The sequence below is a fragment of the Helianthus annuus genome, chromosome 16 (genome assembly GCF_002127325.2).
Source record: "Helianthus annuus cultivar XRQ/B chromosome 16, HanXRQr2.0-SUNRISE, whole genome shotgun sequence".
Classification (NCBI taxonomy): Eukaryota; Viridiplantae; Streptophyta; class Magnoliopsida; order Asterales; family Asteraceae; genus Helianthus; species Helianthus annuus.
The window spans coordinates 3,701,910-3,714,100 of NC_035448.2; the positions used below are offsets into that span (position 1 = coordinate 3,701,910).

The window sequence follows — 12,191 nt, forward strand, 5'->3', positions numbered from 1 at the left end:
TCTGACGGATCATCTTTTCATGGATCACCTTATCGCGGTCCAGACAGCTACGAGGAGAGGTTCCGAAACATCGACTGGTATTTTACCCCCTCACACCACTCGTCCCCCTACCACCAGCAGCAACAGCAGCAGCAACAGCAACAGGATCCTTCTCAGGATTCTCGTTTCGTGGCAGATACTCCGCCACCACCACCACCAGTGGAACAGCAGCCGCCTCCGGAGCAACCGAGGCGGAGGAGATCGAACGCACGGATGTCCGTGCGAGGGGGTGTCCGCATCAGCACACCCCAACCATCAAGTGGCAGCCATTATCCGCCACTTCAGGAGGAAGAGGAAGAACCACAATTGGGGGGTCCATCAAGCCCCATTCCAGAAATCAACTCAGTACCTATGGCACCTCCGTTGGGTTTTGACAACCCAATCCCTGCATACGCTGGTTCGGCAGCGTATAACCCCTTTGAGCAGCCAGCGCATACTCACTACAACTTCGGCTATGCGGAGGTCGATCCATATCAAGTAGCTCGGGACTACAACGCTCTTCATCCTGAAGGACCATACGGAGGACCATGGACCACTGGTTACCCGACTTATGGGTACCAGCATCCACCACCTCCTCAACCTATGTACCAGCCGCCGCAGCCACAGCTGATTCCGCCGGAACATCAACAGGAGGTTCTAGAGAGGTTGCACCAAGTCGAACAGGAAGTTCGAGAGGACCGCAGGGAGCGGCAAGGCTTCTTCAAGGGCCTGTCAGACTTGCTAAAGGGGAAGTCTAAGAGGAGGGGTCATTAAGGACCTTTGATGTTTGTCTGCTTAGTTGTAATCAGTTCCTGCGTGGACTTTATGTTTCTGTATTCAGCTCCTGCGTGAGCTTGTCTTTTAGTATTCTGCCCCTGCGTGGGCATGTCTTTCAGTTGACCCCTGCGTGGGTTTGTTTGTTGATTTATTTGTTGTATTTCGCCCCTGCGTGGGCATGTTGTTGTAGAAGTCCCGTTTTGGGCAAATGATGTACTGTTAAATCTTGATTTAGTGAAATGTTGCATTTAAAATTTTTATGATTGTTGTTATAAATAAGTATATGAATAAACTTAAAATAAAATGAAAATAACTTTTCCTAAAATAAAAGAAGACCTACCATTTGTGTAAAATGGCAAAATCTAAAAAGGGACAAGACCTAGCCACATGTCATTTTTAAGACAAGGCCAAAATGGTATCTCCATAATTAGATTCAGGTCCATAATTAACGTCTCAACTTAGGATTGATCTACGTTATAAAGAGAATCTAAGGGGTAAAAGCCTAGCCACGTGTCGTTGCAGACATGGCCAAGACGGCAGAACCTGTCTAAAAGATTCCAAATTCTGTCAACATCTGTAAGTATGTTGACATATTGGGCAAATTGTGACCCAGTAGAAGTCACATAGACCATCATTGAAAATTTGGTTAATTTAAGATTCCCTGTAAGTAAATGACCATTCCTTAAGAATGAAGTACCTACGGGTAGTAATTAATGTCCTAGGGACTAAAAGACAGTTTGAGTCTGCAACTCACTGTCTAGAATAGGGTAGTGAACTGTGATTCAAACCCTAATGCCTTGATTCTGTAAGAATCCGGGTTATAAGCTAACACTGTCCTTGTGACTAAGTTATATGTTAATTCTTAACTATAATATAGGGTTATAATGCAGACCCTGAATTTATGTTTAATTAATAATTTAACCTGCAATGGCTATTTAAAACCATGGTTAATAAAATACATAAAATACTGTATTAACTATTAAATAAAACCTTGCCCATTATTGTTTATATGTAGCAATTGAAGCTACATGGCGGAGTCGGATGAAGTGAATAGTCGTCCGGTGGAGAACCACGATAATGCAAAGATACAGTTAACTGGTGCGGAGTTGAAAGCACTGGTAGATGATGCGGTTACTAAGGCTTTAGAAAGACAGTACAGTGAGTACAGTGGGACCCATAGTAGAACCCTGTCTACACCGCATAATAAATCTAAGACTCATTCAGAGGCTCACAGCAAGCCACCTTCTATCAAACCCAAGTCTAAAAAGGAGGAATCCAAGAAGGAGGACTCCAAGAAGGAGGATGATAGACATTCTTCGAATGAAAATGATAATCATTCCAAGAAGATTGTGCTTTATGATGCCCCACGTGCCAAGGGTTGCACGTATAAATACTTTGTATCTTGTAAACCCCAGGATTTCACTGGGGAGAAGGGGGTAGTAGACTGTATGACTTGGCTTGATGAGATGGAGATGGTAGTGGATATAAGTGGCTGTGCTGAAAGAGATATTGTGAAGTTCGTGACGCAATCCTTCAAGGGTGATGCCCTGCAATGGTGGAAGTCGTTGATTCAAGCCACCGAGAAAATACCTCTATACAACATGTCTTGGGAACAATTTGTTGCCCTAATCAAGAAGAATTATTGCCCACAGCACGAGGTCGAGGGAATAGAGTCTGATTTCCTATCTCTGGTTATGAAGAACCTGGACTGCCAGGCTTATCTCACAACCTTCAATACCTTGTCGAGGCTAGTTCCCTATCTTGTAACACCCGAACCAAAGAGGATAGCCCGTTTCATTGGGGGTCTGGCCCCAGAAATTAAAGCAAGCGTCAAGGCCTCTCGGCCCACTACTTTTCGATCGGTGGCTGACCTATCTCTGTCCCTTACAAAAGATGCAGTTAGACAGAGATCACTGAGGGCCGCAGATGCCGAGAAACAGAAATGCGAAGATGATGGGTCGCGACGCTTAGATAAGAAGCGGAAGGGCAATGACGACCACAAGAAAGGGTCGGGATCCAAGAAGGGAGATCAACAGTCGGGTGAGAAGCCCAGGTGCAAGGTTTGTAAGAAGCACCATTTCGGGAAATGCAGGCAGGAGTCTAGGTCCCAATCTCAGCAGAAACTATGTGGGATTTGCAAGTCCCCGGATCATAAGGCATTAGATTGCAAGAAACTTAAGGATGCCACCTGCTTCAATTGTAATGAGAAGGGACATATTAGACCGAACTGCCCGAAGCTTGCCAAGAAAACAGAAGAGGGAAAGAAGACTAATGCAAGGGTCTTCCGCATGGATGCAAAGGAAGCTATTCAGGATGATAATGTCATAACAGGTACTTTTCTCATTAATGATGTCTACGCAAGGGTATTGTTTGACTCTGGGCGGATAGATCCTTTGTAGATAATAAGTTCTGTGAACTGTTGAAATTACCTGTTAAAGTTTTAAGTATGAAATATGAAGTGGAATTAGCTGATGGAACAATAGAAACAATTTCGACTGTGTTAGATGGATGTGTCCTATCCATTAGGAACCACTCTCTTCCTTTATCCTTGTTACCCTTTAAGCTAGCAGGCTTTGATGTAGTATTAGGAATGGATTGGTTATCGCGCAACCAAGCCCAGATATTGTGCAACAAGAAGCAGGTAGTAATCAAGACCCCATCTGGTGAGCCACTCACTAATCAGGGAGATACTCAACACGGAATACCAGAGCATATGGCCATGCTTAAGGCATCCAGATGCACGAGTAAGGGTTGTGTCATTTATATGGCACAAGTAACCATTGACGAGAAGAAGCCCAGGATCGAAGACATACCGGTCATTTCTGACTATCCCGAGGTTTTTCCGGAGGAACTACCTGGTTTGCCGCCAGATAGGCAGGTGGAGTTTAGGATTGACATCATCCCCGGAGCTGCACCAGTGGCCAGAGCACCGTATAGATTAGCACCAACGGAGATGAAAGAATTAAGGACACAGCTAGATGATTTGCTAGCTAAAGGCTTTATCAGACCTAGTTCATCTCCATGGGGAGCGCCAATTCTGTTTGTCAAAAAGAAGGATGGATCAATGCGTCTATGCATTGATTACCGTGAGCTAAACAAGGTTACTATCAAGAACAGATATCCTTTGCCTAGAATCGATGATCTATTTGACCAGCTACAGGGAGCGAGTTACTTTTCCAAGATAGATCTCAGGTCTGGCTATCATCAATTGAAAGTCAAGGAGGAGGATGTACATAAGACCGCATTTAGGACTCGTTATGGTCATTACGAGTTCCTAGTGATGCCTTTTTGTTACGCCCTAATTCGTATTTGTCAAAAGTCGCAGCGGAAACACGTACCATAAAATTTCTTTCACTATAAATACCTCAACTTATTTAAGATTTAACTTTAACACAGTTCTTTCTCATAAATCCGTCATCCTCTTATTTACTAGTTAAAAACATAGCTTATGTTTACTACATTATGTACATCAACGTTTCCGTACAATCTCTCTAGTGACTCGATCTTCGATCTCCAATCCTTGGATATCCTCATGACTGGTACTACCTGCGCTCACCACATAAAATTTCACATCATTAGTACGTGTTATAAACATACAAGGTTTGTTCACGTTTACTTCTCGTTTCGTTAACTCTTTACATCCCAGCTTTCCCATCCTGATCATATGATCCGTAGTGAGACTTCTTTGGTATTCCTGCGTTACACTTCATTCACCAAGCACGCAACTATTACCGTTAGTACTCAATTTCATTAGATGCATGCGTACATACCTTTCATACAAACTGATACATACCTTTACGGTCACAAATAGCAACTGTCCTACATACGTACCTGCATACATACGTACGTACCTACGTACGTGCATACCTAGTTACATCCATTCCTACCTACATACATACATACCTACATTCATACATACATACATACATACATACATACATACATACATACATACATACATACATACATACATACATACATACATACATACATACATACATACATACATACATACATACATACATACATACATACATACATACATACATACATACATACATACATACATACATACATACATACATACATACATACATACATACATACATACATACATACATACATACATACATACATACATACATACATACATACATACATACATACATACATACATACATACATACATACATACATACATACATACATACATACATACATACATACATACATACATACATACATACATACATACATACATACATACATACATACATACATACATACATACATACATACATACATACATACATACATACATACATACATACATACATACATACATACATACATACATACATACATACATACATACATACATACATACATACATACATACATACATACATACATACATACATACATACATACATACATGCATACATACATACATACATACATACATACTTATTACATGCCTTCACACAAACCTACATACGTGCATACCTTCATGTATGGATCCCCTCGTGAGCCCATATTCATCTAAACGCATACATACGTTCTACCTACCTACACACCAACATACATACATTTAAACGCAAAAGACATTCATACGTATATACCTTTCTTACATCTTTACATCCACGCATATGCTTATGCCTATCTTTATGCATACTTACATGCACCTCTACATACATACATACCCTTCCTACATCGTTACGTACATGCATACACTCGTACATATCTTTATACATGCATACATACACATCTACATACGTACATACTTTAACAAACACGTACTAGATCACGCGTACCTCTTACATAATCATACATCACTAACATGGGTCTTAGACTTAGCTTTATAGCCCATAAACATCTAAGGAACCATCAAAATCATGTTTGGAAAGTCCACCGTAGTCCACGGATATCAAACCGAAGCCCACGGTACATAAATTAACTTAAATAACAAGATTTCAGCTTTTGGGACTTGGGAAGGCCGTCGCCGACGCCCCTAGGGCCGTCGGCGACGGGCCTTGCATTTACCCGTAGCCCAAAAACCCGTAGACAGGTAATTAACCCGTCAGCACAAAAACTGGTTTTCTAGAGCCCGTCGGCGACGCCCTCTAGATTTTGCATTTTTCTGCAGCTCCGTTTCGTCGTCCGTACGCACTAAAACGCGCATAACTTTTGAACCGTTTACCCGTTTAACCTCCCGTTTCTTCCTACATGCTTGTAAATTCATATTCTATCATATGAACTTAAAATCCCACATCCGGATTAAGGAAATTCTTATCTTACGCTCTATTGACTTATTGTCATTTCCTAATTATTTGACCCGTTATGGGTATTTGCGCATTAATTGATCTAAGACTAGCAAAACCATACTTTCCACTTCCATACTTGTCCAAAACATTACACTAATCGTATAACTTGTTTCTAAACCACTTATTAAAATCGTTTACCCAAAATACCCATCAAGGGCATTTTGGTCAACTTAATCCCATCCTTTACGACATAAGACTACAACACATATTTGACCTCAACCATCATGTTTAATTAATCAAAACGCCATATCACCCAACCGAACATAAGAAGTGATTACAGAATCACTTACCTTATACGTCCGTGCTCGTATCCGATTCCTCGCCTTTTCTTGACCCGTTATCCTTTCATGCTTGAGTCCGTCACGACGTGATTCCTATACTTTCATTTCATCGAAACCACGCTCATATTAGCATACTCATTTGTACATGTAACAATCATATCATTCGCATAATTCATACTTAACTTTCCATAGTCATTACTATCAAACATTAAAACATCTAATCAACTTCATATCCTTTCCAACACACATAATTCATCGGGTAATCCAAATTAACACATATTTACCTATTCTTACCAACAACGATTTTCGCTAACATGCATACGACATAATTTGTCAACCACGATATTTAATATCTTCGAAATCCAAATTCATTATCACACATAACACATAATTAATGCCCACATACTCATATCTTCATAACGCTACATTTGACAACCATGTCTTATAAAAATCAAATTAGCATAATCCTAGCATCATCCTTGGTTAGTGAGGTTATATGCTATGTATATTTAGTACATGTTCACTTTTAACCGTAATTAAGGGACTAGTAGACCACATAGCAACCTCACCCGTTCAAACACAATGTACAAGCTCCTAATGCATAAATTTGACCAACATATACCTTCAACCCGAATTCATGTACGAATTCCATCTAAGGCACATTTTTCAAGTTAGTAAACTACTACTTTCATCACAATCGCTTTTTATACATATAAACTTACAACTTGCATACAATTTCACTTTCTAACTTCATCTAGCAATTTCATCGAACACTTGGCGTGCGCACTAACATTTAAGCACATTGTACAAGAAATTTAAGCATATTCTCCCCACATTCACCTCATGAATCCTTTTATTCAAACAAGATCACATTTTCAACTTCATCATATTACTATCAAAACCTAATACGTAACACATGCATCAACATAATCAAAATAATCCATATACACATGCTCATCATAATCATTATCATACTCATAAACATGGGTTTCATTCTAAATCACTAGATAACTAAAATTTAACCAAGATTCAGCTTAAACATGATAACATAGCAAGATTTCATCCTGATTTAGATCAAACCCACGAATTTAACAAAACCCACTCCTTGGTTGTTCATCAAAACTGAAAATTAAGACTTACCTTGGCTAGAACTTGCTTAGATAATCACTATTTCGACTCATGTAAGTTCGAATTCAGCCCAATTCGCATCCAATTTCGTTGATTAGGGTTCATGAGGGGTTTCCCCCTTTCTTTCTCTTCTCTGATCGAACACACACACACGCTCAGGTGTGTGTGTTTGGGGGTTTTTATTTTTGTTTTATATTTAGACTTTCCCTTTATTCAAAAACCACCCCTCATGTTTGTTACTTGCTCATTATTTAACTCAATTTCATAACCTATTTGTTTTAACCAAGTTTTTAACTAGGTTTAATAACCTAGTTATTCCATTCCTTTCTTTTAAACGTGATAACATACTAATAGCTAACGAACTCGAGTTTTTGGGGTGTTACAAGTCTATCCCCCTTAAATGAGGTTTCGTCCCCGAAACCTTTCTCATTCAAACTAGACCAATTATACTCTTACCCCTTTCAGGTTGTTCATTCACTATACTTACTACAACCTAAGCGCATTCGGGACCTTGGCAAAGGTTTTATTCATGCATGAACGTAATTGTACACATCGTTCATATGCCCTCATATTAAGTAAGTTACTTTCATAATTATACTTATGTCCGACTCTTCTCCAGAGCTCTTATTAGTGTCTTGTACTTTATAATACTAGCCCTTAACACATAGCATTACTACGTTTCTTTCATCGAATTTATTCCAATTGTTTATAATTATAAATTGTACAAATCTAAGTACGCGGCTTGTTTCTAACTCCCTATTTAAGCATATCACATTCATATATTTGCTAATCAAAATAAATCGATTTACTTTATACTACTCATTCATCATGTGCCATCTTTCATTTTGTTCAAATGAACATGGCCAACAAGCCGAGCATCAGGGTTAGCATTTCTTAACGATACTTCCTTTCTCACTTCCATTTATACATACACCTATCATGTTTGACTTCTTCTTAACAAATCTATACTTCCCATGCCATACTTCCACGTAACCTTCTCATTTCCTTGACCGACTAGTAATAGTTCATCGTCCCTATATATTCAAACCTATATTAATGCTTACTTATAAAGGCATTCATTACATCCTTTTATGTTTTAAATCCGTCCCACGGATTTAAACGTAACATTCATACCCTTCATTCCTTCTATGTTTGAATCCATCTAGCGGTTTCAAACATGTCATTCTTACCTTTTCTTTCTTACATGTGTTTAACAAAAACTTAAAGTTTTACCTACCTTCAGCAACAAGGTTTTAAGGTTAGTCATCTTAGTTGTCGAATCATAATTACTTCATTTTAGTTCTATTCATATAGGAGCTTTCTTCTTTCTTACACATTCAACTACCCAAGTAAATGGGGTTCGGCATAAACGCTCTCAATGAGAGTTAAGCATACACATTCGACTACCCAAATAATTGGGTTTCGGCATAAACACTCTCAACGAGAGTTAAGCATATATATTCCACTACCCAAATAACTGGGTTTGGCATAAGCACTCTCAACGAGAGTTAAGCATACACATTCCACTACCCAAATAACTGGGTTTGGCATAAACACTCTCAACGAGAGTTAAGCATACACATTCCACTACCCAAATAACTGGGTTTGGCATAAACACTCTCAACGAGAGTTAAGCATACACATTCCACTACCCTAATAACTGGGTCTTTCGCTTTTAATCATAACTTCTTCTTTCAATCCGTATAACGGATTAAGCTTCTAGCATTCATTAGAGCATTCAAAATCACCCGTTTAAAAAAACGGATGGTAGCTTATTCTTATTCGACTTGTTCGCTAGAACCGGTCGACTCGCATAACCTTTCATAACCTTCGTTAGCATAACCAAATCCGCAATGGATTTGCTTTTTCGCATTCGCTACAACATAGCGCCCACCTGCTACCCAGTTCTACCGGACATACCTGCAATAATTGCCACGGTCTCACGAACGTCATATGCTTCTTGCGTACTGGCCAGGTGCGCAATTCACACACTAATTTCGTGCCTTCGTGTAATCATCGCCTTATGCCCGAGAAATGGGTTTCAGTTTCGTGCATATTTCTAAAACTTTCCCAAGACCACATCATTGTCTTTCGTTTAATAATTACCCTCCCAAGGAGACCCCTTCCTTTTTCTTTTGACATCGGTACTCATACATGTTAGTAGTGTGTACCTGGGGTTAATTTGCCTATTTGCACCTTTGCCCGCCTTAGCGTTCATCCTATTCTGCATTCACGGATCATCCTCTTCAAACTCTTAAGCTTACCTTGCACATAACATACTATTAGTTTCCTTGAAATACATAATCTAATCATACTTACATTTGCTTTTGCATTTAGGCCTCGATCGAGTCTTGGATTGTACGGGTTCTTGATTACGAGAGCACACCGGTTTGAGTTCAAGCATTTACTTTCTATTACTTGATTCTCTCAAACCAGGGCTCTGATACCAACTTGTTACGCCCTAATTCGTATTTGTCAAAAGTCGCAACGGAAACACGTACCATAAAATTTCTTTCACTATAAATACCTCAACTTATTTAAGATTTAACTTTAACACAGTTCTTTCTCATAAATCCGTCATCCTCTTATTTACTAGTTAAAAACATAGCTTATGCTACATTATGTACATCAACGTTTCCGTACAATCTCTCTAGTGACTCGATCTTCGATCTCCAATCCTTGGATATCCTCATGACTGGTACTACCTGCGCTCACCACATAAAATTTCACATCATTAGTACGCGTTATAAACATACAAGGTTTGTTCACGTTTACTTCTCGTTTCGTTAACTCTTTACATCCCAGCTTTCCCATCCTGATCATATGATCCGTAGTGAGACTTCTTTGGTATTCCTGCGTTACACTTCATTCACCAAGCACGCAACTATTACCGTTAGTACTCAATTTCATTAGATGCATGCGTACATACCTTTCATACAAACTGATACATACCTTTACGGTCACAAATAGCAACTGTCCTACATACGTACCTGCATACATACGTACGTACCTACGTACGTGCATACCTAATTACATCCATTCCTACCTACATACATACATACCTACATTCATACATACATACATACATACATACATACATACATACATACATACATACATACATACATACATACATACATACATACATACATACATACATACATACATACATACATACATACATACATACATACATACATACATACATACATACATACATACATACATACATACATGCATACATATATACATACATACATACTTATTACATGCCTTCACACAAACCTACATACGTGCATACCTTCGTGTATGGATCCCCTCGTGAGCCCATATTCATCTAAACGCATACATACGTTCTACCTACCTACACACCAACATACATACATTTAAACGCAAAAGACATTCATACGTATATACCTTTCTTACATCTTTACATCCACGCATATGCTTATGCCTATCTTTATGCATACTTACATGCACCTCTACATACATACATACCCTTCCTACATCGTTACGTACATGCATACACTCGTACATATCTTTATACATGCATACATACACATCTACATACGTACATACTTTAACAAACACGTACTAGATCACGCGTACCTCTTACATAATCATACATCACTAACATGGGTCTTAGACTTAGCTTTATAGCCCATAAACATCTAAGGAACCATCAAAATCATGTTTGGAAAGTCCACCGTAGTCCACGGATATCAAACCGAAGCCCACGGTACATAAATTAACTTAAATAACAAGATTTCAGCTTTTGGGACTTGGGAAGGCCGTCGCCGACGCCCCTAGGGCCGTCGGCGACGGGCCTTGCATTTACCCGTAGCCCAAAAACCCGTAGACAGGTAATTAACCCGTCAGCACAAAAACTGGTTTTCTAGAGCCCGTCGGCGACGCCCCCATGCCCGTCGGCGACGCCCTCTAGATTTTGCATTTTTCTGCAGCTCCGTTTCGTCGTCCGTACGCACTAAAACGCGCATAACTTTTGAACCGTTTACCCGTTTAACCTCCCGTTTCTTCCTACATGCTTGTAAATTCATATTCTATCATATGAACTTAAAATCCCACATCCGGATTAAGGAAATTCTTATCTTACGCTCTATTGACTTATTGTCATTTCCTAATTATTTGACCCGTTATGGGTATTTGCGCATTAATTGATCTAAGACTAGCAAAACCATACTTTCCACTTCCATACTTGTCCAAAACATTACACTAATCGTATAACTTGTTTCTAAACCACTTATTAAAATCGTTTACCCAAAATACCCATCAAGGGCATTTTGGTCAACTTAATCCCATCCTTTACGACATAAGACTACAACACATATTTGACCTCAACCATCATGTTTAATTAATCAAAACGCCATATCACCCAACCGAACATAAGAAGTGATTACAGAATCACTTACCTTATACGTCCGTGCTCGTATCCGATTCCTCGCCTTTTCTTGACCCGTTATCCTTTCATGCTTGAGTCCGTCACGACGTGATTCCTATACTTTCATTTCATCGAAACCACGCTCATATTAGCATACTCATTTGTACATGTAACAATCATATCATTCGCATAATTCATACTTAACTTTCCATAGTCATTACTATCAAACATTAAAACATCTAATCAACTTCATATCCTTTCCAA

The 12,191-nt window shown here is 39.2% G+C and overlaps 1 long non-coding RNA gene across 1 annotated transcript; it reads right to left on the reverse strand.

Annotated features, from left to right (window-relative positions):
* Positions 1 to 4,130: 4,130 nt before the first annotated feature.
* On the reverse strand, positions 4,131 to 6,675 carry LOC118488421. The gene is made up of 2 exons (XR_004884656.1): positions 6,410 to 6,675; positions 4,131 to 4,341 (listed from the first exon to the last, which is right to left on the reverse strand). It is a non-coding gene; the product is annotated as an uncharacterized LOC118488421 (long non-coding RNA).
* Positions 6,676 to 12,191: the final 5,516 nt, after the last annotated feature.